Source organism: Pelodiscus sinensis, chromosome 19 (genome assembly GCF_052426305.1).
Source record: "Pelodiscus sinensis isolate ZL-2025 chromosome 19, ASM5242630v1, whole genome shotgun sequence".
Classification (NCBI taxonomy): domain Eukaryota; kingdom Metazoa; phylum Chordata; order Testudines; family Trionychidae; genus Pelodiscus; species Pelodiscus sinensis.
In genome coordinates this window covers 22,927,740-22,952,669 of record NC_143070.1, presented here as the reverse complement: position 1 = coordinate 22,952,669, position 24,930 = coordinate 22,927,740, and the positions used below count along the sequence as shown (strand labels likewise).

General features: G+C 54.3%; 1 protein-coding gene across 1 annotated transcript in view; it reads left to right on the top strand.

Moving 5' to 3' along the window:
- Positions 1-6,502: 6,502 nt before the first annotated feature.
- LOC142821510 (zinc finger protein 688-like) overlaps positions 6,503-24,930 on the top strand; it is a 40,426-nt gene continuing 21,998 nt past the window's right edge. Inside the window, exon 1 of the mRNA XM_075912657.2 lies at positions 6,503-6,973. The gene's annotated coding sequence lies outside the window, so the exon portion shown is untranslated. The remainder of the gene's footprint in view (positions 6,974-24,930) is intronic.

Sequence of the window (24,930 nt, the reverse complement as noted above, 5' to 3'; positions counted from 1 at the left end):
GTATTGAGTTTCTCTATATAAACTGGGATCCAAGAAGGAGCCCAGCAAGAAGAAGGAAAAGGGGAGAAGAGAAGAGGAAGGAAAAGGGAAAGGAAGACCAAGAAGGAGGAGAGAAGACCTTGAAGCAGAACTCACCTCCAAGGCAGCCTAACACCACAACAGCCTGAACTCCTCTGCACAGCTGTTGAAATGGTTTGCTGTGTGAATTCTATGGCAGTTGACATTAAGCCTGCACACTGGGATTATTTACCAGCTTGTTTTACTGTAGCTGTGATGGCTGAGTGGTTAAGGTGCTGGATTAGAAGCCCAATAGAGTTTCCCTGCCTAGGTTCAAATCCTGCTCACAGCAAGGTCTGTGTTTAGGCCACACCACTTCCTAAAACAACAAGGGCCTCTGAAAGTTACCAGCAGTGGGGCTGATGGTGCTGGTGTAGTAGACACAACCTATATGGCTTTGTGTCACCTTACAGCAACAGCCACACTAGTGGCACTTCCACAGTGGGCCCTGGACCATGCAGCTGCAACCACTTGGTCCCAGGCCAAGCACTGCTGAGAAGTCTCAGCCCCATCCCTGCCTCCTCCAATTTCAGCCTAACCTGTTTATCTGACTCCCACATGCTCCTGAAAGCCAGCACACAGGCAGCCCATCCCTGCACCAAAGGGCAGGCCCTGAAACTGCCTTGTGGGCATCAAGTAGAACCGCAATAAGAGAAGATGCCATGTTTTTGCCTGGTTTTAAACCAGGGTCCTTTTCCACGTTTAGCAAATGTGGTAACCACTACGCCACAGAAACACACTTAACACCATCTTCTGCTGCTGCACTTAAACTTGGGCAAATATTCGGTTGCTAACCCTTTGGCCAACAGAGATTGGTGCAGGGCAAAGGAATTCTCTGCTGTCAGGAAGGGACCAAACTGAAGGAGGCCGGGCCCCTACCTGGGGACTCCAACCTAAACCCTGAGACCAAGGGGTCTACAAGCTGGATAATCAAAGTTTGCCCCATTTCTTCCTCACACAACCCTGCAGAACCTCAAAGGCAACTCTACAGTCCCAGCGGCTGGGGGAGATGTGCATGTTAGAGCCTCTGCCCACTGAGCTGTAGCCTTCTGTGCCCAGGGAGCCAGATAGCAGCAGGGTGAGAAGGCAGGAATGAAATGGGGAATGGCTGAACTTTGCCATGCAATGGTGTTGTCTGGGACCATACAGTAGAACAGTTGACAGGTGGCTCAAAATAGGGCACCATGGCTTATCTGGCTAAAGTGTTTGCCTAGTAAACAGGGGATCTTGGGTTCAATTACTGGTGGTGCCTTGTTGGACCCTTTGCTCACATTTACTTATGCCCTTATGGGACATAGAAGAGGCTTCAGGAAAAGGCTGAGTGGAGAGGTGTGTGGGGAAGAAGGAAACCACAAGTCCCAAGAGGTTTTTCCCCCACAAGTGAGAAGCTCCTGATGCCCATATACCCTGACTCTCTATGGCTGCAGAAGCTGCAGAGGTTGCACCCTCAGGCTCTCTAGGTGCTGATCCCCTCAGGGAATGACAAGGGTATGTGGTACTTGCTCTCCTGTCCCAGCAATTGCAGTCAGAGCCCTGCCTTACCAGTGCCAGTCACAGCAGCCTCTGCACCCGGTCCAGGCTTGTGGTTTCCTTCTGCCCAACACTGTAGCATCTGCCCACGGGCGAGGCCTCCGCATCCCAGCACCCCTGTCTGCCGCACAGTACATGCATTGCGAACATTTGAACTGAGGCGGAGATGGACATAGGAGACAGACTTGTCGGGAGTCTCTGGATGAGGTTACAAGGGGTAAAACCCATCAAATCCAGCCCCCTGATCTAGGCAGGACCAATCCCAACTAAATCAACCCGGCTTTGTCAAGCTGAGACTTAAACACCTCTAGGGATGGAGACTCCACTACTTCTCTAGGTAACGCATTCCAGTGCTTCACCACCCTCCTAGTGAAATAGTTTTCCCTAATATCCAACTTGGACCTCTCCCACCACAACTTGAGACCATTGCTCCTTGTTCTGCCATCTGTCACTACTGAGAACAGCCTCTCTCCATCCTCTTTGGAACCTCCCTTCAGGAAGCTGAAGGCTGCTATCAAATTCCCCCTCACTCTTCACTTCTGCAGACTAAATAGACCCAAGTCCCTCTGCCTCTCCTCATAAGTCATATGCTCCAGCCCCCTAATCATTTTGGTTGCCCTCCGCTGGACCCTCTCCAATGCGTCCACATCCTTTTTGTAGTGGGGGGCCCAGAACTGGACACAATACTCCAGAGGTGGCCTCACCAAAGCCGAATAAAGGGGAATAATGACATCTCTGGATCTGCTGGCAATGCTCCTCTTAATGCAACCTAATATGCCATTAGTCTTCTTGGCTACAAGGGCACACTGTTGACTCATATCCAGCTTCTCATCCACTTTAACTCCTAGGTCCTTTTCTGTAGAACTACTACTTAACTGGTTGGTCCCCAGCTTGTAACTATGCTTGGGATTCTTCCGTCCCAAGTGCAGGACTCTACACTTGTCCTTGTTGAACCCCATCAGATTTCTAGTGGCCCAATCCTCCAATTTATCTAAGTCACTCTGGACCCTATCTCTGCCCTTAAGTGTATCTACCTCTCCCCCCAGCTTCGTGTCATCTGCAAACTTGGTGAGGGTGCAATCCATCCCCTCATCCAGGTCATTAATAAAGATATTGAACAAAACCGGTCCTAGAACCGAACCTTGGGGCACTCCGCTAGAAAATGACTGCCATCCTGACACTGAGCCGTTGATCACTACCCGCTGGGCCTGACCTTCTAGCCATCTTTCTATCCATCTTACCGTCCATTTATCCAGTCCACATTCCCTTAACTTGCTGGCAAGAATATTGTGGGAGACCGTATCAAAAGCCTTGCTAAAGTCAAGGTATATAACATCCACTGAGTTTCCCACGTCCACCGAGCCAGTTACCGCATCATAGAAGCTAATCAGATTGGTCAGGCCCGACTTGTCCTTTGGGAATGCATGCTGACTATTCCTAATCACTTTCCTCTCATCCAAGTGCCTCAAAATGAATTCCTTAAGGACCCCTTCCATGATTTTTCCAGGAACTGAGGTAAGACTGATGGGCCTATAGTTCCCTGGATCGGCCTTCTTCCCTTTTTTGAAGATGGGCACTACATTTGCCTTTTTCCAATCATCCGGGATTTCTCCCGATCTCCACGACTTTTCAAAGATAATAGCAAAAGGCTCCTCAATGACATTTGCCAACTCCCTCAGTACCCTCTGATGCATTAAGTCCGGACCCATGGATTTGTGTACGTTTAGCTTTTCTAAATAGTTCCTAACCTGTTCTTTACCCACCACGGGCTGTCCATCTTCATTCCATCTTGCGTCACTTAGCTCAGAAGTCCAAGAGCCGACCTTGTCCGTGAATACAGAGGCAAAGAAAGCATTGAGCTTTCCCCACATCATCTGTCACTAGGTTACCTCCTTCATCCATGAGGGGCCACACACCCTCTCTGATCACCTTCTTCTTGTTAATATGCCTGTAGAAATCTTTCTTGTTATCCTTCACATCCTTAGCCAGTCGCAATTCCATTTGCGCTTTCACCTTCCTGATAACCCCCTGGCATTCTCGAGCTATACCTTTAAACGCCTCCCTGGTCATTTGTCCAAGTTTCCACTTTTTGTAAGCTTCCTTTTTGTGCTTAAGTTCACCAAGGATTTCCCCTGTAAGCCAATCCGGTCTCCTACCATGTTTGCCTCTCTTGCTACGCGTCGGGATGGTTTCTTTCTGTGCCTTCAATAAGGCTTCTTTAAAATACTGCCAGCTGTCCTGGACTCCTTTCCCCTTCATGTTAGCATCCCAGGGGATTCTGCCCATCAGATCTCTGAGGGAGTTAAAATCTGCTTTTTTGAAGTCCAAGGTGTGTATTTTACTAGTCTCTTTTCTTCCTTTGGTCAGGATCCTGAAATCTACCATCTACCATCTTTGGTCACTGCTTCCCAGGTTGTCACCCACCTCCACTTCCCCTATTAGTTCCTCCCTGTTTGTGAGCAGAAGGTCAAGCTGCGCACGGCCCCTGGTCAGATCCTTCAGCACTTGTGTCAAGAAGTTATCCCCAATATTCTCCAAAAACTTCCTGCATTGCCTGTGTACTGCCATATTGGTTTCCAAACAGATGTCAGGGTGATTAAAGTCCCCCATGAGAACCAGGGCCTGCGATCTGGAAGCTTCTCTCAGTTGTCCGAAGAAAGCCTAATCTACCTCATCCACCTGATTCGGTGGCCTGTAGCAGACACCAATCACAACATCACTGCTGTTGTTTGCTCCTTTAAACTTAACCCACAGACTCTCAACAGGTTTTTCTCCCTCTTTATACTGGAGTTCAGAGCAATCGTAGTGCTCTCTTACCTATAGTGCAACTCCTCCTCCTTGTCTCCCCTGCCTGTTCTTCAGGAACAGTCTATACCCTTCCATGACAGCGCTCCAGTCATGCGAGTCATCCCACCAAGTCTCTGTTATCACAATTAAATCATATTTCTTGGACTGGGCCAGGGCCTCCAGGTCTTCCTGTTTGTTGCCCAGGCTTCTCGCATTAGTGTACAAACACTTCCGGTAACCAGTTGATTGCCCTATCTCCTCCATTCGAAACAGGGGTCCTCCTTTCTTGCCCCTTCCTCTCTGCATTTCTTCCCGGTATCCAACTTTCCCACTCCCCTCAGGGTTTTGGTCACCGTCCCCCGACGAACCTAGTTTAAAGCCCTCTCACTATGTTTGCAAGCCTGCCCACGAAGATGCTCCTTCTTCTCTTCGTTAGGTGGATTCCATCTCTTCCTAACAATCCTTGTGCCTGGAACAGAGTCCCATGGTCGAAGAAACCAAAGCCCTCTCTGCTACACCACCTGATCAACCATGCATTTACGTCCTCAATTCGACGATCCCTGCTCTGTACTTTCCCTTCAATATCCCTGCAGCTGCTCAAGGCTGCTTTCTGAAAGGGCCACTTGTGAGACTGACACCCATGGGCCGGCTAGCTCGGAGGTTTGGAACGTGGTGCTCGTATCACACAGACACGTCTTAAGAGCAAGCCCCTTATTCAAACCATAATGGGCTCGCTATTCCGACATCCCTGTAAACCTCAGGGCACGAGGAGGGAGGGATGTTTTGGAATTGTGATTTATTTCGAACTAAGTGCTGTGTAGGCAGCGCCGAATTACAAAATAAGATATTTCAAAATTGACTCGAAATAAGCTACACAATGTCATTGCTTATGTGGAGCTGTGGGACGCACCCCTAGTGAGTTAGAGCCCAGATCTGCCCCTAGCTCCCTGCTCCACATACTGACTCCCTTGCTGCCATGGGGCTGTTTCCATTGGCCTCTTCTCTCATTAGTCAGGCTTCAGCCAGGACTGAGACTCAGGAAGGAGAATGTGACCCGGCTCCCTGCACCTGGGCCCTGCATTTCTCATCCCTTCAGAGACACTTGCTAGTGGAGGAATAAATCACAGTCACATGAGTGTAGATTATGAAACTTTGTTGTTGCTGTTGCCTTGGAAACTTCCCACAGACCTTCCCCTGGGGACCCTGGGCAGCCCGCTCACATTGCACAGCTCACTTCAAGGTGAGGGTGCTAAGTAAATGCACCCACCCTGTTGAGGACCAGCCTACTGGGGGGAGGCTCTGGCCACTTCCTTTCCTCATCTCTCTCAGGCTGTGTCTACACTGCAGGGCTACGTCTACGCTGCAGGCTTTTTGCGTAAGAGCAGCTGTTCTTGTCCAAAAACTTGCAGAGCATCTACACTACAGGGATGTTCTTGCACAAGTAACTTTATAGTACAGCATCAGACAACAGGGCTTCTTGCGCAAGAGTTATTCCTCTCCCCATGAAGAATAAGCCCTCTTGCTCAAGAACTCGTCCACAAGGAGGCAGTGTGGACGGGCCACAGTGGTTTCTTGCGCAGGAGAGCGTCCACAATGCTATGCGTGCTCTTGCAGAAAATGGCCATCAGAGCTTTCCTGCGCAGGAGAGCGTCCACAATGCTATGCGTGCTCTTGCAGAAAATGTGGCCCCCTGGCCTTTCCTCCTGGCTGTGCACGGGGGTTTATTTCCCTTCTGCAGCTGCTGGGGAGCCCGGCGCTGGAGCAAGATGGACACATGACCAGAAGTAAACGGTGTCATGTCACCCCTCTCCAAGGGCTTTTCCCACCATCCTCCTACCAACAGGGATTAGTTTGGCCCCCACCAAACCCAACTATCCTACAGTTGCATTAACCCAACATGTGGGACATTAACTCGGGAGAGGGCAGAGAGGCTGGTCACTGGCACATGTGGGGCCAGCAGCCAGCTGGCTCCCTGGGCTGTCCGTGCAGTTAAAACAAGCATTGCTCTGGCAGAAATGGGGCTGGGGCTGGGCTGTGGGAAATATTGTGGGGTGGCGGCTGGTGCTGACCCCCTGGGACTGGCTGTGCCTGTGGCACTGGGTGAGAGTTCGGTGATTCTTAGGGGCTGGATGAGGGTTTGTTATGACACCAGGACCAGCCCAAGACCAGGAGATGGGAAGAGGCAAGTGTGAGACCCTGGTGTGTCTGTGGGGATAGGGAGGGGGCATCTCCTGCCTGGCACAAGAAGCTCCAGACCCCAGAGAAGCTAGGCAGGAGAATTGTGAGCAAAATACTCTGTTGGTTGCTTCCCTCCCTCCTCCTTGTGCCCTAGAAGAGGAGTCGTGCCCCGAACATTCCTCTTATCAGTGTGAGCTCTGGGGGAGGGAAGGACAAGCCAGGGCAGGAAGAACTTTCTCTCTACTGGGCTTAGATGCTGGGTGTGGGCCAGGGAGGGAGGGGGATGGTGCTGAGCGGAGGGTTAGGTACAAACTGAGGGATCTGCAGTGGCCCCACACCGAGCTAGCTCACCAGAGGCGCCTCTATTCCCAAGGACCAGGCAGGAGCGCACCGTGTGTGTGTCCGGCTGCTGTGTTCTCCTGTGAGTAACTTTCCTTCCCTTCTCTGGGCCAGTAAATCATTGGTGACGGTGCCATAGGACTGGCTGCAGGCACTGGGTTTGCTTTCGGCCGGGAGGTGCCAGTGACTTGGGGCAAATGCTCCTTTGGGATGGGCAGAAACCAGAGTGTTATGGGGCTTGGGGAGGGGCAGATGTTATGAGGGCAGGGGAGGGGAGCTGTGAGGGGATGGGGGCAGGGCGAGAGGGGGAGGGATGAGGGAGGCAGGTGTTTGGTTTGGGACTGGAAACCCCTGGTCCAACAGGCTCCTGGAGGCGCCAGGCAGCACCGCTGGCCGCGGTGTTGAATGTCTGGTTTGTGGCTCCGCAGGCTCCCTGCCAGCCCCTGCACAGCCCATGGGGCAGCCCCTGAGCCAGCATGGCCAGCTCTTAGCATTGGGGTAGCTGGAGCGGGGGGCATGTGCTCCCCATTGGCTGGGCCAGGGCCAGGCAGGAACTGCTCCTGGGCAGTGTGGTGAGCAGGGCTGGCCCCTCTCCAGGCACCCTGGGGAGGCACCTCCAGCTCCTCCCCTTGCACCCAGTTCCCCCAGAGCCTGGCTGGCATGGCTGCCCCACTGCTAGCCCCACTGCTTGGCATGGTGCAGTCATGGGGCCAAGGGAAGGAGTGTCCTTGGGTGTGGGGATCAGATGAGAGTTGGAGGGGGCCTGGAGTGCAGAGGGCAGGACGGAGGGATACGGGATGTTCCAGGCCATGTCTGGCTTTAGTCACAGGTATCCCCAGGCTCCCTGACCTGCTCTGCACCCCATTTCTGCTTCCAGCATGACCCTTGGTCCAAAAAGTTTGTCAAGCCCTGAACTAGCACCATGCTCATCCCCTTATGACCCACAGTGCACCCCCCCCATCCTACCCCACCCCCTCTCTGCCTGCTGGGATGTCCTGAGACAGGCACAGGACTCTGCCTCCCTGCAGCCAGCCCCATCCCACGGGGTTCTGGCAGAACAAAGGGGGGGCTCTGGTCACCCCCCTGAGTTTCTGCCCCCCCTCAACTTGGCTTTCCTCCTCTGCCCCCGCTCTTCTTTGGGCAAGTTCCTTGCGAGGAGCCAGCCCCATCTGCCAGCCTCCCAGGGCAGGAGAGGCCAAACCACAAGCTTACCACAGGTGCCTGGCCTGACTCATCTCATTTCCCCAGACTGGCACCCAGGGGCATTCTCAACTCATGTCACCCCCTCTATCACACAGGAGTTGGGTTTATCCCAAGTGCAGGCTGGGCAGCAGGAGCTGCCCTTACCTGGGCACCAAGGGGAGCCACCACAAAGGAAGACCCTGGCTATGTCTAGACTGGCATGATTTTCTGGAAATGCTTTTAACGGAAAAGTTTTCCATTAAAAGCATTTTCAGAAAAGTGTGTCTAGATTGGCACAGACACTTTTCTGCAAAAGCACTTTTTGCGGAAAAGTGTCTGTGGCCAATCTAGATGCGCTTTTCCTCAAAAAAGCCCCGATCGCCATTTTCGTGATCGGAGCTTTTTTGCGGAAAAGAAATCTCTGCTGTCTACACTGGCCCTTTTGCGCAAAAGTCTTTCGGAAAAAGACTTTTGCCTGAACGGGAGCAGCATAGTATTTCTGCAAAAGCACTGACAATCTTACACGAGATCGTCAGTGCTTTTGCGGAAATTTAAACGGCCAGTGTAGACAGCTGGCAAGTTTTTCCACAAAAGCAGATGATTTTGCAGAAATCTTGCCAATCTAGACACAAGCCCTGTGTTTATACCTGGCTTTGAACCAAGGACCTTTTGCATATTAAACAAATATGATAACCACTACACCACAGAAACACACTTCGGCTATGTTTAGACTGGCATGATTTTCCACAAATGCTTTTAACGGAAAAGGTCTTCCGTTAAAAGCATTTGCAGAAAAGAGCGTCTAGATTGGCACGGACATGCCAATCTAGACGCGGTTTTGCACAAGAAAGCCCTGATCGCCATTTTAGCCATCGGGGCTTTTTTGCTCAAAACACTTCTTAGCTGTCTACACTGGCCCTCTTGCGCAAATACATTTGCACAAGAGGGCTTTTTCCTGAACGGGAGCAGCATAGTATTTGTGCAAGAACACTGACAATCTTACATGAGATCGTCAGTGTTCTTGCTGACGTCAGTGTTCTTGCGCAAATTCAAGAGGCCAGTGTAGACAGCTGGCAAGTTTTTCCGGAAAAGCGGCTGTTTTTGCGGAAAAGCTTGCCAGTCTAGACGCAGCTTTGGGTGTCAAGAAACACCCCTTTATGGCCTTCTACTGCTGGATTTAAATTTGGACTAATATTCTGTTACTAATTCTTTGGCCAAGGTCTTGGGGAGAAGAGGCAGAGCAAGAGCAGGGAACAAGATACCCCCCCACCCCCACTACTTCTCTAGACATTCACTCCCAACACTGGGGAGGGGGGGGGCGCATGTCATATCCCCATCATTTTCCCCTTGCAGGGATGGACCTTTGGGGCAGGCCCAGACTCCCTGGCCTCTCACTGACCTTCTGTCACCTGCACAGAGAAACCCTGCTGGATTTTTAGTCACACACCTTAACCACTTGGCCAGCACAGCTGTGAATGCAACAGGGCCCCAGGGCCAGGGAAGCTGGTAAATAATCCCAGTGCCCAGGCCTGACGTCATCTGCCCCACAGAATTCACACAGCAAACCTGGCTCCCAACACACAGGGGCAGTTTGGGGGCTCGTTCCTGGGCCATGTGGGTGAAGCATCAAATCAGCCCCCTCCTGTGGGGCTGTGAGTGTTGCTGTCCCTGCTGTACAGACAGGGACATGGAGGCAGGGAGAGGTTCACTGAACAGACCAAGGTCACACAGTGAGTTAGAGCCCAGCTCTGCCCCCAGCTCCCTGCCCCACCCACCGATGTGCTGACTCCCTCGCTGCCAGGGGCTATTGGCATTGGCCTCTTCTCTCGGTAGCCAGGGTTCAGCCAGGACTGAGACTGGCACATTCCAGCCAGGGGCTGCCCAGGTCTGCAATGAGAACAGCGGCCAGGCCTCGCCCAACCCAGAGTGACGGGTGCAGGCCTTAGGCCTGCTGACTCCATGTTTCTGACCCTCGAGTGCCGTACCTCGGTGTTTTCGTACCTCGGTACCTTCAGTGGTCTGGACTGTCAGTGTCAGCGTCGTCTGGTCAGGGTTGTCCTGGTGCGCTCCTGACAGGACCTTTACTCCATCGGTGATAATAAACTTTTGGCTGCGTGCGTAACAATCGGTACTCCCTTTATCTAGAGTGTTAGACCCCGTGCACTTGGGTCAACACAAGAGATATCTGAGAGGCCCCGGAAACCACAGATGCAGGCAAGGATTGAAATCAATTGAGCAGGTTTATTGTCAAATGCGAAGCTCTACCAGTTGGTAACAGAGATCAGTACAATGTTACACCACTGGGCACTATGTCCCACGTTGACAAGGTACCAACACCAGGCAGGCCTATTGCCATATAACAGGTATTAACAGCAGTTAGTCAAAGTTAAGCTACTGTGCATTCTGTAAGTTTAGGCAATGACACCTGCAGTTCAGGCGCCTAGTGCGCCCCCCCCCCCCCCAAGGTCGGCCGGAGAGCACCCTCTGCGGTGTCCTTTTATAGACAGGTACAAAAAACTTTCATCATTTCTTTACGTACCAGGTTACCACCCTCTGTTGCCTAGTTACTGTTGCATAAATTGCAAGGTTCGTCCCCTGGAGGCTAGTCTAATTTGCCCACAGAAGAGAGTCACACTTTCAGGCTGGGTCCAACTCAATTTTATTGTTTACAAACAATGGTCAGCCAAGGAGCTATTGCTCAAAGCAAAGCCGACCCCGGGCGTTGGCTAGTTAACTTCTTATATAGACTCTTAAAACTGTCGCGTATGGTGTGCTAAAACATAATTGGCTGTTTTAACTTTGCTCTTAACTTCCTTCTCAAGCTTGGTTCATTACCAAATAAGGCTTGGTACAGCATACAATAGCGCTTATAGAACAAGTATAGCAATTCTCGGAAGTTGCAGACTTAACAAGTACAACAATTCTCAGAAGTTGCAGACTTAAACGTGGAGCGTGCAGTTCTATTTTTACTCAATGGAGATGGGTTTAGCTTTCTGCTACATTACCACCCCTCATCTTATGGAAGGGGGGCTTACTTACTATCCTTCATGCTGTCAATCTCGACCCGGTCCTGAACCTAGGTCGGTATGTGCATTAGTTTTTAGGGAGTTTTTGTACCAAGACATTTCTTATTAAGATGTTCCATTACTCCCCTCTGGCTTACAGTCTGTACCCAGTGCCTCCCTGTGTCCTTCCATGCTCGACCTAACTTACACAATTGCACAGTTATCAATAGGGCTTCTTTCTTGGCTCCTGTTACTGAACCAAAGTCTTGCTCACTAAATTGCAGGCCTGTTGCTGTTTTAGGCCTGCTGACTCCATGTTACTGACCCTCAACTTACTACGTTCCCCCACTTTTTGTCCTTTTATGGGGAGGATGTTTACCCATCGTCCCGGAAAAGCATAATGTATGAACTGAAGGTGACCCAGTGGGCTAAACACTGTCATGTGGACACCTTTGTTGGACCATTCACACACTCATGCCCCATCTGTCCCTTAGTCTGCACATTCCCTCGTACGACTGATGGACAGATTTTATTTTCCAATTCTGTTAGGTCCCTTATGGTGGGCTTGGGAATGTTAGACCCGGGACCATACTGAAGAATGCAGGGTTTTTGTTTTGTTTTGTTTTGGTTTTTTTACTGAGTTTTAACAGGTCTCAAATAATTAATATGGAAATGGTGTATTTTTTGTAGAATATTTAGGCATATTTACACAGTGTGTATATGTATAAAAAGCATAACCTTATAACCATTTGTAACTTGGTATTGTGATTTGGCTCGTGTGGTATTGCTGATAGCCACACACACCAATTAGGGCATGTATAGTTACCGTTTTTACTATTCTTAATAATAGACTGAGTGTTTTTTAGTGATTTTAAATGTTGGTATAAGCATTGTTAGAGTGTGTCTCACAAGATTATATATATAAGAAGCAAAACAGAAATTTGGAGTAGTGACATTATAAATGAGGCCTTTTATAATAAATGTTTTGTACTCCATTACTACCCAGTGCTGTCCATTCATGTTATACATCAGCCTTACTGCTGGTGGTCACCCTCTGCAATAGACTTTTCTATGCAGGAACCAGGAATGGCTAGCATCTCTGTTCCAGTGGTTGCAGTGCTCTGTGACACCAGTCAATTGTTTCTTATGGATTATGTCTTCCAGACAACTTACTGAATGGACAGTAACCTGTTTATTAATTATTGCTGTGTCAGGATTCGGTATTGGTCCCAGACACCGAACAAAATTGTTTGGAATAATATGTGCCTCAGTTTGGGTCCAATGTCACTGATCCAAATCATGACGGGTAATAACAGGGTTTTATTTTTTAACTCAAGTTGTAGTTTTATACACTTAATTTTCTTTTGTGATTCTTTCTCTATTTTTTTAAACCCTTTTTTATGTTTGCTTCTAGTTGTTGATTTTTCACCTATTATGGCTAAACAATTTAGTAGTGCTATGCACATTGTAAATTATGTACAGCAAAAAAAAAAAATACAATAATAATACAGTGATACAGCAACAATAGTGGTACAGCAAACAACAATTGGTTTTACATAATAGCTAAGTTTAAATGAACTAACAATGATTTCGAGCTGATTGCCAACTTAATTGTCCATATATGGGACATTGAAGTGAACCATCTTTTATTTATAAAGTACTTCATTTTTCTTCTCTTTTCTTGATGCTTAGGCATTTCTTCACTGTGTCCTGGTATCTTTTAGGGTATGTCTAAAAGTACAGCATCAGACAACAGGGCTTCTTGCGCAAGAGTTATTCCTCTCCCCATGAAGAATAAGCCCTCTTGCTCAAGAACTCGTCCACAAGGAGGCAGTGTGGACGGGCCACAGTGGTTTCTTGCTCAAGAAAGCCCTACAGCTAAAATGGCCATCAGAGCTTTCCTGCGCAGGAGAGCGTCCACAATGCTATGCGTGCTCTTGCAGAAAATGTGGCCCCCTGGCCTTTCCTCCTGGCTGTGCACGGGGGTTTATTTCCCTTCTGCAGCTGCTGGGGAGCCCGGCGCTGGAGCAAGATGGACACATGACCAGAAGTAAACGGTGTCATGTCACCCCTCTCCAAGGGCTTTTCCCACCATCCTCCTACCAACAGGGATTAGTTTGGCCCCCACCAAACCCAACTATCCTACAGTTGCATTAACCCAACATGTGGGACATTAACTCGGGAGAGGGCAGAGAGGCTGGTCACTGGCATATGTGGGGCCAGCAGCCAGCTGGCTCCCTGGGCTGTCCGTGCAGTTAAAACAAGCATTGCTCTGGCAGAAATGGGGCTGGGGCTGGGCTGTGGGAAATATTGTGGGGTGGCGGCTGGTGCTGACCCCCTGGGACTGGCTGTGCCTGTGGCACTGGGTGAGAGTTCGGTGATTCTTAGGGGCTGGACGAGGGTTTGTTATGACACCAGGACCAGCCCAAGACCAGGAGATGGGAAGAGCCAAGTGTGAGACCCTGGTGTGTCTGTGGGGATAGGGAGGGGGCATCTCCTGCCTGGCACAAGAAGCTCCAGACCCCAGAGAAGCTAGGCAGGAGAATTGTGAGCAAAATACTCTGTTGGTTGCTTCCCTCCCTCCTCCTTGTGCCCTAGAAGAGGAGTCGTGCCCCGAACATTCCTCTTATCAGTGTGAGCTCTGGGGGAGGGAAGGACAAGCCAGGGCAGGAAGAACTTTCTCTCTACTGGGCTTAGATGCTGGGTGTGGGCCAGGGAGGGAGGGGGATGGTGCTGAGCGGAGGGTTAGGTACAAACTGAGGGATCTGCAGTGGCCCCACACCAAGCTGGCTCACCAGAGGCACCTCTATTCCCTTGGGCCAGGTAGGAGCGCACCGTGTGTGTGTGCGTGTCCGGCTGCTGTGTTCTCCTGTGAGTAACTTTCCTTCCCTTCTCTGGGCCAGTAAATCATTGGTGACGGTGCCATAGGATTGGCTGCAGGCACTGGGTTTGCTTTCGGCCGGGAGGTGCCAGTGACTTGGGGCAAATGCTCCTTTGGGATGGGCAGAAACCAGAGTGTTGGGGGAATTGGGGAGGGAGCAGGCTGTCTCTCACTCAGGGTGTCCTGCTGGGGTGGGGGGAGGAGGGTTCCCTTGAATTTATTTCTCCCTATGTGTAGAATAAATGTTGTTGTGTGCACCAAGGCAGGTGCAGATGTGCACCACCCATAGAAACACAGGCTGCTGCCTGGGGTGGGGGGATGGGGGGAGGCTCTGCTAATCACCTGGGCAGCACCTGAATCTCTCCTGAGTGGCTGCTAAAGTGCTCAGCTTACAGGGAACATTGGTGGGGGGCCCATGAGCAACCCCAGCCCATGTCCACACCCCCGCCCAGGGCAGGTGGAGTCTGAGGCTCCCTACAACTGCCCCTGTGGTCCTTACCCCATTCACATTACAGTAAGAGCTGGCTGGGCAGTGGGGGGCATCCATGGACCCTCCATGTGCCCTGGGCAGGGGCTGCTAGGACCGGTCCATCAGCCAGGGGCAGCTTTTGAGCCCCCCATCCCCAGGTGGATGGTCCTGTGATGGCCCCAGCTGCATTGGCATCTCAGGGCTTCTCCTCTCTGGGCAGGGCTCCAGCTTCTGGCCAGGGTGGGGCGGGGGCAGAGCGCAGGGGGAATGGGGAGGGGCAGGGGCGTCTGGGAAGAAGAGGCCAGGCCAGACCTGTCCACATTCAACACTGGGGGGGGCCCTTGGCCTCCTGTTCTGGGCCCCCCCCCCAGGGGATGGGCAAAGGCAGAGGTTGCTCATTGTGACAGGAGTGTCCTGTATCCATGGCAACATTGCACCCCCTGACCTAGGGGCTAGCGACATGTGGGGTGGGGCAGGGATGGGCAACAGCAGGTGGGGCTGGTAATGTCTCAGCTCCCAGCCCTGGAGCAAAGGCTGGAGAGAGGCAGGAGGGGAAACTGACAGATGCACCTCCCCATCCCCACCTGTACCCCTGGGCCAGTGAGTGGGGAGAGGGGCCCCACTGGGGTGGGAATGTCCCAGCTCCCAGCGCACTGTCCAGGGGGCTGCAGGGTGCAGTGACCAGCAGAATCAGCAAAGGGCAGGAGGCAGGTGTGATACCAGCTCCCAGTAGCAACCCCCACAGCAGGGAGTCCTGGGGGGCAGAGGAACTGGGGGGGGGGGTTCCTACAGCCCAGGGCAGGTTAATTGACTCCACAAGAACCCAGAGGAGCAGGAGCCATCGCCCCGCAGCTCCATGGCCCGCAGGGGGGAGCAGCTGCGAAGCCAGGCACACGCGTGGGGCAAAGAGCCCAGAGATCGCAGGGCGCTAGGACCCAGGGGGCGTCGGGCGGAGCAGCGGGGACACAGGCGGGGACTTGCAGGCGCCCTCGCTCCTCGCAGCCCCTGGGGAGAAGGGGAACCGGCGGGGGGAGGGTGTGAAGGGGCGGGGCTGTGGGCCTTTGGGGCGCGGGGAATCGGGGCGGGGAATAATTGTGGGGCTGGGTGCAGAGTTGGGGGAGGGCGGGTGCGAAGGGGGCGGGGCTGTGGGCCTGTGGGGCGCGGGGAATCGGGGCGGGGATAATTCTGGGGCTGGGTGAAGAGTTGGGGGGGGGCAGGCTGAGCAGCCGAGCCCGGAGCAGGGAGGGAGCCTTGGAAACGGGTGTGAAATGGACCCAGCCCCCTTTGTAAACTCCCCCAAACTTCCCCCTTCACCGGGGGGGGCAGGAAAGTACCGCACCGCTCGCCCCATATCTCCCCCAGCCCAGAGCCTGCCCCCAGCTCCTGCCCCACACTCTGCACCCCCAGCCCCTCCCGCACCAGAGCTCCCAGAGCCCAGCCCCGCCCCCTGCACCCCGATGTCCTGGCCCCGCCCCCTGATGTGTGACCCCCCCCCAAGCCGCGCTGGCTGCGGCCCCTGCAAACGCCCCCCCCCTCGCGTGGGTCCGGCCCGGCGGCTGCCCCAACCCCGCCCCCATCTCGGCCCCGCCCCGCGTGTAACAATGGGGGGCGGGGTTTCGTCACAGCCGGGCTGGGGAGGCAGCGCCACGTGCCGGGGGGCTGGGCTGGCGCGCACTGCTGTTCGGCTCCCGCCAGTCGACATGTGGGGTCTCCTCCACCCACCCAGCGCGTGCCGATACTGACACGTGACCAGCCCCCACCCCCTCCCGCCTCAGTGCTGGTCGGTCCGAGGGGCGGGGCTGGGGCTGCAGGGACCCGCGGGGACACTCTCCGGGAAGGAATGAACAAACACTCAAACTATCTTACCCATTACCAAGATAGCTTCCCCAATTATCACCTCTAATACCATTAGCTCACAGACATTCCACTCTCCCCACCTCTAATATCATCAATTCACAGACACTTACCTTCCTTCCTCCCTCCCACCCCCCCCCACATTCCCCTCCTGTTCTGAAATGTGATTTGTCCTTTTCATATGTGTTCATTTTTTTTAATTGTATCCTTTGGTATATATGGTTGTGACTATTTTCTTCCACTATTTGATCTGAGGAAATGGGTCTAGCCCACGAAAACTCATCACCTAATAAACCATCTTGTTGGTCTTTAAAGTGCTACATTATCCTGCATTTTGCTTCTGTTGCTTTAGTCCTTATGGGTATGTCTACACTACCCCGCTAGTTCGAACTAGCGGGGTAATGTAGGCATACCGCACTTGCAAATGAAGCCCGGGATTTGAATTTCCCGGGCTTCATTTGCATAAGCGGGGCTCCACCATTTTTAAATCCCCGCTCGTTCGAACCCTGTGCTGCGCGGCTACATGCGGCACGAACTAGGAAGTTCGAACTAGGCTCCTCGTGGAATGAGGAGTAACGGTAGTTCGAACTAGGAAGCCTAGTTCGAACTACCTAGTTCGTGCCGCATGTAGGCGCGCGGCACAGGGTTATGCAAATGAAGCCCGGGAAATTCAAATTCAAATCCCGGGCTTCATTTGCAAGTGTGGTATGCCTACATTACCCTCCTAGTTCAAACTAGGAGGCTAGTGTAGACATACCCCCAGTGAGTTAGAGCCCAGCTCTGCCCCCAGCTCCCTGCCCCACCCCCCGATGTGCTGACTCCCTGGCTGCCTGTGGGCTGTTTGCGTTGGCCTCTTCTCTCGGTAGCCAGGGCTCAGCCAAGACTGAGACTGGCACATTCCAGCCAGGGGCTGTCCAGGAACAGCAGCCCATGCTGGGCTGCAATGAGAACAGCGGCGAGGCCTCTCCCAACCCAGAGTGACGGGGACACAGGGTGGTCACCTTGCACTGACCAGGGACCAGAGTGACCAGGTGTCCAATTTGAGACCAGGGCCCACAGTGCGCAGGGGGAGGGGGTGGGGATTCTGGGATGATCAGGGGCAGGGCGTGGGGGTGTGAAAAGGAAGTAGGATTCCCATGGGTGGGGGCCAAGGAGAAGGGGAAGGGGGCTGGACAGGAAGCAGGGGCCAGGGGTGGTGGTCACAGGGCCAAGAGCACAGCAGGATGGGTAGCAGGCTGGGGTCCCAAAGGGGCAGTCAGGGACCTTGGAGTACAGGGGCTCAGTAGGACTTGGGGATCTCGGGGGCAGTCGGAGGGTGCAGGGGGGATTGGCTAGAGGGTGGGGCCCCAGGGAGTCAGGGGGAGGGACCATGATAAGCCTGGCTCTTTGGGGAGGGGAACAGCCCCCCCCCCCCCAGCTCTCCATAGTTTCCGTACCCGACGTGGCTCACAAGCCAGAAGTTTGCCCACCCCTGGACTAGCCTTGCTCAGAGCTCAGCAGGTGGCTGCTCAGGGCTGTGTGGGGTGCCCCTCCCCAGCTGCCACCTGGCCCCCTTCTCGTTTTTGTCGTGTGCTGGGGCACGAGTTAAGGCACATGCGTCTGTTGCCCCTTTGCCAGCACCCAGGAGTTTGGGGTCTGTGAATCCGCATCTCAGAGTGCGGGGACAGGCAGAGACACAGTGGGTGAGATGGGACAGGAGGTTGGATAGGGAGGGAGGCAGTGAGGGGGTGAGGAAGGGGGTAGAATAGGGAGGGAGAAGAAGTGAGGAAGGTGGGGCAGGAGGTGGGATGAGTAGTGAGGGAGTGGGGCAGGAGGTGGGAGGAGGAGTGACTCAGCGGGGGTGGGAAGGGGCCACGCTTCTGAACACTCCAGTGGTGCTAGTTCAGGGCTTGGAAAACTTTTAGGTCCAAGGGCCATGCTGGGAACAGAAATTGAGGGGCGGGGCAGGTAGAGAAGCCTGAGAGAGGCTGTACCCCCCCACAAGCCAAACATGGCCTGACCCATCCCCCTATCCTTCCCTCCGCACTCCAGGCCCCCCACCCAACTCCCATCTGCTCCCCACATCCAAGGACACTCCTGCCCTTGGCCTCATGACTGCACCACGCCGAGCAGTGGGGCTGGCATTGGGGCAATCTTGCCAGCCAGTCTCTGGGGGAATGGGCGGGGGGCAGAAGAGAGGGGCCGGGATGCCTCCCTGGGAGCCTCGCCAATGGCCAGCCCTGCTCGCCGCACTGCACAGGAGAAGTTCCTGCCCAGCCCTGGCCCAGTCGATGGGGCCGTACTTGTGGGCAGGCAGTGGGTAGCACATTCCCCACCCCCCAATTGTCCTAATGCAAAGAGCCAGACATGCCAGCTCAGGGGCTGCCCACAGGCTGTGCAGGGCCTGGCAGGGAGCCTGAAGAACCGCAAACCAGACATTCCACAGCCCGGCCAGCGGTGCTGCCTGACGCTTCCAGGAGCCTGTTGGGCCAGGGGCTTCCTGTCCTAAACCAGACACCTGCCTCCCTCATTCCTCCCCCCACCCTTGCCCTGCCCCCATCCCCTCACAACACTCCTCCACCACCCTCATAACTTCTGCCCCCAGCTACGGAGACCCTGCCTCAGTTTCCCCACCCGGCAGAGACAGAAGGAGATGAGGATCCTGCACCCCAGGAGCTAATCCGGGGGCTGAAAGCTCTCAGGTGGGCCCCACTCCCTCCTCTGCCCACTCCAGGTGTGTGAGGCTCCAGCCTAATTCCTTGGCCCAGGGTGCAGCGAGGGTAGCCAGTGGTCAGGGCAGTGAGTGGTGTGTGTGTGTGTGTGTGTGTGTGTGTGTGTGTGTGTGTGTGTGTGTGTGTGTGTGTGTGTGTGTGTTATACACCCGAGACTTCAACTGCTGGGACTGGGGTCCCTTCACAGCAGGCAACCTGGAGAAGGTTGATGGGTGCCCCAAGAAGTTTACAGGGAGAGCTTATTAAACCTCAGATTTTTATTGCTAGGATACACGATCCCTTCGCAGCGGGTAGCCTAGGGAGGCTGAGAGATGCCCCAATGGCTCTGTCCTCTGGAAGCGACATGATCCAATGCTAAAGCTTTCCCTGTATCTGTCCCTTATGACCGGCTGGAATTCTTTTGTTTTTGTTTGGTTCAGGTACAGCAGCATGGGTTAAAGTCAGAAACTTGACACGCACTGGCTTATTTGCAGGAGAAAGAAGAAAGAAAATAGAGAAAACTTGGTTCAATATATATATATATATAAAGTGAATGAGGGCACCAACTTATTTTCACTTTAATTTACGCAGCGGTCCGAAAGCAAACCGCGGGGATTTGATTGACAGAAAAATGGTTTCTCGGGGCTTTATAAATGGCTGCCCAATTTATAAATGAAGCAAAATGGCTGTTGCACCTTTGATTGACAAGCTAATGATTTTCCTGTGGTCTGATTGGATAATTGCTGACTGCTAGTTTCCAATGAAACAAAATGGCCACTCGGAGTGCTTCCATTAAGGAGGAAGTTTTCTTAAGTGTGATTGACAGACTAACAAGATACCGGCATTTACATAGAAGGGAACAGGGGTTCTAATAGAAGTTAAGTGTTTATTGCAGTTTACAGATAGATACAAAGACTCCCGGCAGTTTGATTGACAAGTTAATTGGGTTCCACAGTTTATAGCTAAGTGACCTTACCAAAGGCAGTTTTACAATAGAGATGAAGCAGTTTGACTTAAGAAACTGTAATAGAGGAACTAAACTTATAACATAGTAACAATTAAAGTGTACACATAAAGAAACACATTGCAGGTATAATTCTCACCCCTGCATTCCAGACTTGGCGTGGCCAGCGTCTTTCCCTCAATCCCTCGGGAAGAAGTAGGGCGAGGTTGGGCATCCCACGGACCTCGGGAGACAATCAATACCTGCCAGCAGGTGTAGGTGATTGGAGCTCAAATGGGGTGGGCTACTAAAGCCCTCTTTATACCCCTTGGGTCATGTAGGCTTCTTCCTGGTCTCAAGTGGCCAATTAGGAAAAATGGCTTTGAATGCCAAGTTTCCCACGAAGGGTGCAAAGCATAATTCACACCTGGGAAAGTGTGGACAATAGGCACTTCTGGTATGTGATGGGCAAAGATTCCTCTCCTGGGACAGTGCGGGCGTGTCAATTACTGGTACTAACCATCAGGGTGGCGGGAGGCCCCGGGTCGTCAGCTAGCCCATTTACTGTCTGGTTTCTATTTATAGTAGAGTCAGGGACAGGCAGCACATCTGTGTTCTCAGGGCATCAAAGGCTGACTGCCTTTCTCTTGCTCTCTGGGGAGGGGAGAGGGGGGAGGAGGAACACGATGGGGATCATGTCTGGCTACAGGCCTCTGGCCCCAGGAGAGGGGTTCCTAGGCTGAGTTCAGCACCTGTCTATTGCAGCAGGGAATTAGTCACCAAGCTCCATGAGAGCCAGGACTTAGGTCACATGCTCTGTGGGGGGCTCCCGTTGGCTGGCTCCGGTGGCTCCCTGCTCGCACGCTGGTGTGTGTGGGGCCCATTCTGAGGGGGTGTCTCTCCCGTTTCCTTACCCAGGGAGCTCATGGGCCCAGCTCAAGCTGGGTGGGTCCCGGCGCGTCCTGTGACTGGGCAGGCGCTGGTCAGTGAGGTGCCTGGCGATTGGTCTCAGCCCCTCAGGGCTGGTGTATGTGGCCCCCAGGCCTTTCCTCCCAGCTGCGCAGGGGTTTTATTTCCCTTCTGTAGCCTCTGGGGAGCCCGGCGCCGGCACAACTCTGGCGCAGACACAGCGAGGGGAAGGCGGGCGGGGACGTGACTGAAATAGGAGCAGCGGGCAGGGGGCTCAGGTGTGGGGCCTGCACAGACACTTTGTGCTGATGGGGTATCAGTGGGTGTAGACCTGATATGCAGGGACATTGTGATGCTGCCTCCTCCTCCCCCCGTCCAGATGCCAGCTCCTGCCCAGGCCCCAAACCTCCCTGGACACTGGCACATGCCAGCCGGCAGCCAGTTGGCTCCCTGGGGTGTCCATGTGGTTAAAACAGGCCTTGGACTGGCAGAGACAGGGCTGGGAAATACTCTGGGAAATACTGGGGGGTGGCTGTCGGTGCTGACCCCTGGGACTGGCTGTGCCTGTGGCGCTGGGCGAGGATTCGGTGTTTCTCAGAGGCTGGATGAGGGTTTGTTGTGACACTGGGAGCAGCCCAAGGCCAGGAGAGGGGCACAGCCAAGTGTGAGACCCTGGTGTGTCCAGGGGACAGGGGAGGGGGCATCTCCTGCCTGGCACAGGGAGCTCCAGACACCAGACAAGCTAGCCTGAAGCATAAGACTCTGTTGGCTGCTCCCCTCCTCTGCCTGCCCTTGAAGAGGAGCCGGCCCCAAACCCTCTTATCAGTGTGAGCTCTGGGGGAGGGAAGAACGAGCCAGGGCAGAAAGAACTTTCTCTCTCCCAGGCTTAGACACTGGGGGTAGGGCAGGAAGGGAGGGGTATGGCTGTCAGAGGAGGGTTGAGCACAAACTGAGAGATCTGCAGCTGGTGGGCTGGTGCTACAGAACGCACCGAGCTGGTTCACCAGAGGCGCCTCTATTCCTTTGGGCCAGGCAGGAGTGCGCCGTGTGCATGTGCCTGTTTCCGGCTGCTGCGTTCGCCCTGTGAGTAACTCTCCTTCCCTTCTCTGGGCCAGTAAATCATTGGTGATGGTGCCATAGGACTGGCTGCAGGCGCTGGGTTTGCTTTCAGCCAGGAGGTGCCCGTGACTTGGGGCAAATGCTCCTTTGGGACGGGCAGAAACCAGAGCGTTGTGGAGCTTGGGGAGGGAGCAGGCTATCTGTCACTCAGGCTGTCCTGCTAGGGCAGGGGCAGGGTTCCCTCAAATGTATTTCCATATATGTGCGGAATAAATGTTGTTCTATGCACTAAGGCAGGTGCAGATGTGCACCACTAAAACCCAGGCAGCTGGCTGTGGGGACTCTGCTGATCAGCTGGGCAGCACCTGAATTGCTCCTGAGTGGCTGCCCAAGCACTCAGCTTACAGGGAACACTGGAGGGGGGCCCATGAGCAGCCCCATCCCATGTCCCCGCCCCCAGCCAGAGCACGTGGAAAGTCTGAGGCTCCACTCAACTGCCCCTGTGGTTCTTACCCCATTCAAATCACAGTAAGGGTATGTCTACACTACCCCCCTAGTTCGAACTAGGGGGGTAATGTATGCATACCGAACTTGCTAATGAAGCCCGGGATTTGAATTTCCCGGGCTTCATTAGCATAAAGCCGGCGCCGCCATTTTTAAAAGCCGGCTAGGGCGAACCCCGTGCCGCACGGCTACACGCGGCACGGACTAGATAGTTCGGATTAGGCTTCTAATCTAAACTATCTGTACACCTCGTAGAATGAGGTCCCGAGGCCCCGAGGGTTATGGGCAAAGGCAGAGGTCGCTCATTGTGACAGGCGTATCCCATATCCGTCAGAACATTGCACCCCTGCCCTAGGGGCTGGTGACCAGTGTGTGGGGTGGGGCAGAGTGGGGCAGCAGCACATGAGGCCCACCCATCCCTGGAGGAAAAGCTGGAGAGAGGCAGGAGGGGAAACTAACAGACCCCCCCCCCCTCCCAGCCTGTGTCCCTGGGCCAGAGGGGAGAGGGGCCGCACTGGGGTGGGAATGTCCCAGGTCCCAGCGCGGCCCAGGGGCTGTGGGGCTGGAAACAAGAGAAGTAACAAAGGGGGCGGTCAGGTGTGATACCAGCCCCCAGCAGCAACAGGCCAGCACAGAATCACGGGGGGGGGGTTGCTATTGGGGGAATGGCGGTTCCCACATCTGAGGGTGGGTCAATCCAACTCCACAGGAACCCAGAGGAGCTGGAGCCATTGCCCCGCAGCTCCATGGCCCGTGGGGGGGGGGGGGGGGCAGCCAGGGACACACGTGGGGCAGAGCCCAGGAGCCAGGCAGAGAAGCCAGGGTATGTTTACACTACAAAGTTAATTTGAACTAACAGACGTTAGTTCAAATTAACTTTGATATGCGCTACACATACAAACGGCTAGTTTGAACTTAATTCGAACTAGCGGAGCGCTTAATTTGAACTAGGTAAACCTCATTCCACGAGGACTAACGCCTAGTTTGAATTAAGTAGTTTGAATTAAGGGCTGTGTAGCCACTTAATTCGAACTAGTGGGAGGCTAGCCCTTCCCAGCTTTCCCTGGTGGCCACTCTGGCTAACACCAGGGAAACTCTTCTGCCCCACTCCCGGCCCCGGAGCCCTTAAAGGGCCACGGTCTGGCTTCAGTGTTTGTGCCAGTTGCAAGCCTGCCAGCACCCAGCCAGCAGACCCTGCACCTGGCACTCCTGAGCCAGTCACCCGTTGCCACCCAGCCCTCTGCCTCTTCCCAGGACCAGGCTGGTGGCTCACAGGAGCCTGCCCGGGTCCGCAAGAGGCAGGCGCCCGCCTGGTCAAGTGCGGAGATCGTGGACCTCATCAAGGTTTGGGGGGAGGCCTCCAATGTCCACGATCTCCGCACTAGCCACAGGAACGCAGCTGTCTACAGCCGCATGGCTGACAGCCTGGCCGCCAGAGGATACCTGCGGACCCGGGAGCAGGTCCGCTGTAAAATCAAGGACCTGTGGCAGTCCTACTCCAGGGCATGCCAGCCAGGGGCCAACCCAGAGGCCTACCCCCACTTTCAGGCCCTGGACCGCATCCTGGGGGCTTACGCTGTCCATGCCCCCCGGATGGTGATCGACCCTGGGGCAGAGGGATCTGTCCCGGACATGGAGGAGGAGAAGCAGGAGGACGCCAAGAGCCAGGAGCCTGCAAGGAGCCTGCCTAGGACCCAGGACCCCCGAGGCACCCCACAGAGCACATCGCCTGTGTCATCTGAGGCCGGGGAGGCCTCCACATGTGAGTACCATCATGCTCCCCTTATGTGTATGGGGGGGTGGTCAGAGAGGGAGCCCAGGGACCATGCACCTGGGCCTTGCCCACCATGGAGCAGCAGCTGGGTGTCATGCAGGGGCCCTGGCCTTGTAGAGTGGGGCTGGGTTTCACCCACCTTGTCCCCAGGGAGAATTGACCGCTGCTCTTGTTTCACCACAGCCGCAGCACCTGGGACTGCAGCACGCACCCCTCCCCCGCAACAGTCACCCGCACCCGGGCCAGCAGGCATGCCAGGAACCAGGAGGAGTACCAGCGGCAGTGCCTGAGGTTCCTGGATCACCAGCTCCGCACCCAGGACCACTGGGTCCGGGAGGACCTGCAGCTGTGGCAGCGGAGTTTGGAGGCACTGGAGGAGCAGGGCCGTGCCCTCAGAGGCCACCTCCAGACCCTGGTGGACAGGTTCCTGCCTCCTCCTGCACCGACCCCTGCGGCCGTCCCAGTTCTCGCTCCTCCTCCCACTCCTGCTCCCCCTCCCGCTTCCTCCGCACCCCCTGTCCCTCCTGCCCCACCCTCCACACCCAATCCCCCCCGACACCCCCACACCTGCAGTGCTGCGAGACAGGAGAGCCAGCAGGACTCCTATGCCTGAGCTTTCCCTTCCCTTCCTCCCCTTCCTCCCCCTTTCCAGCTCCTACCTCCCAGGTTTCCCCTCTCCTCTCCCACACTCACTCCTCCCTCCCCCCACCCCAGTTATGTAAAATAAAATGAGATTTTGATTGTTAAAACAGGTGTCTTTATTTGACAT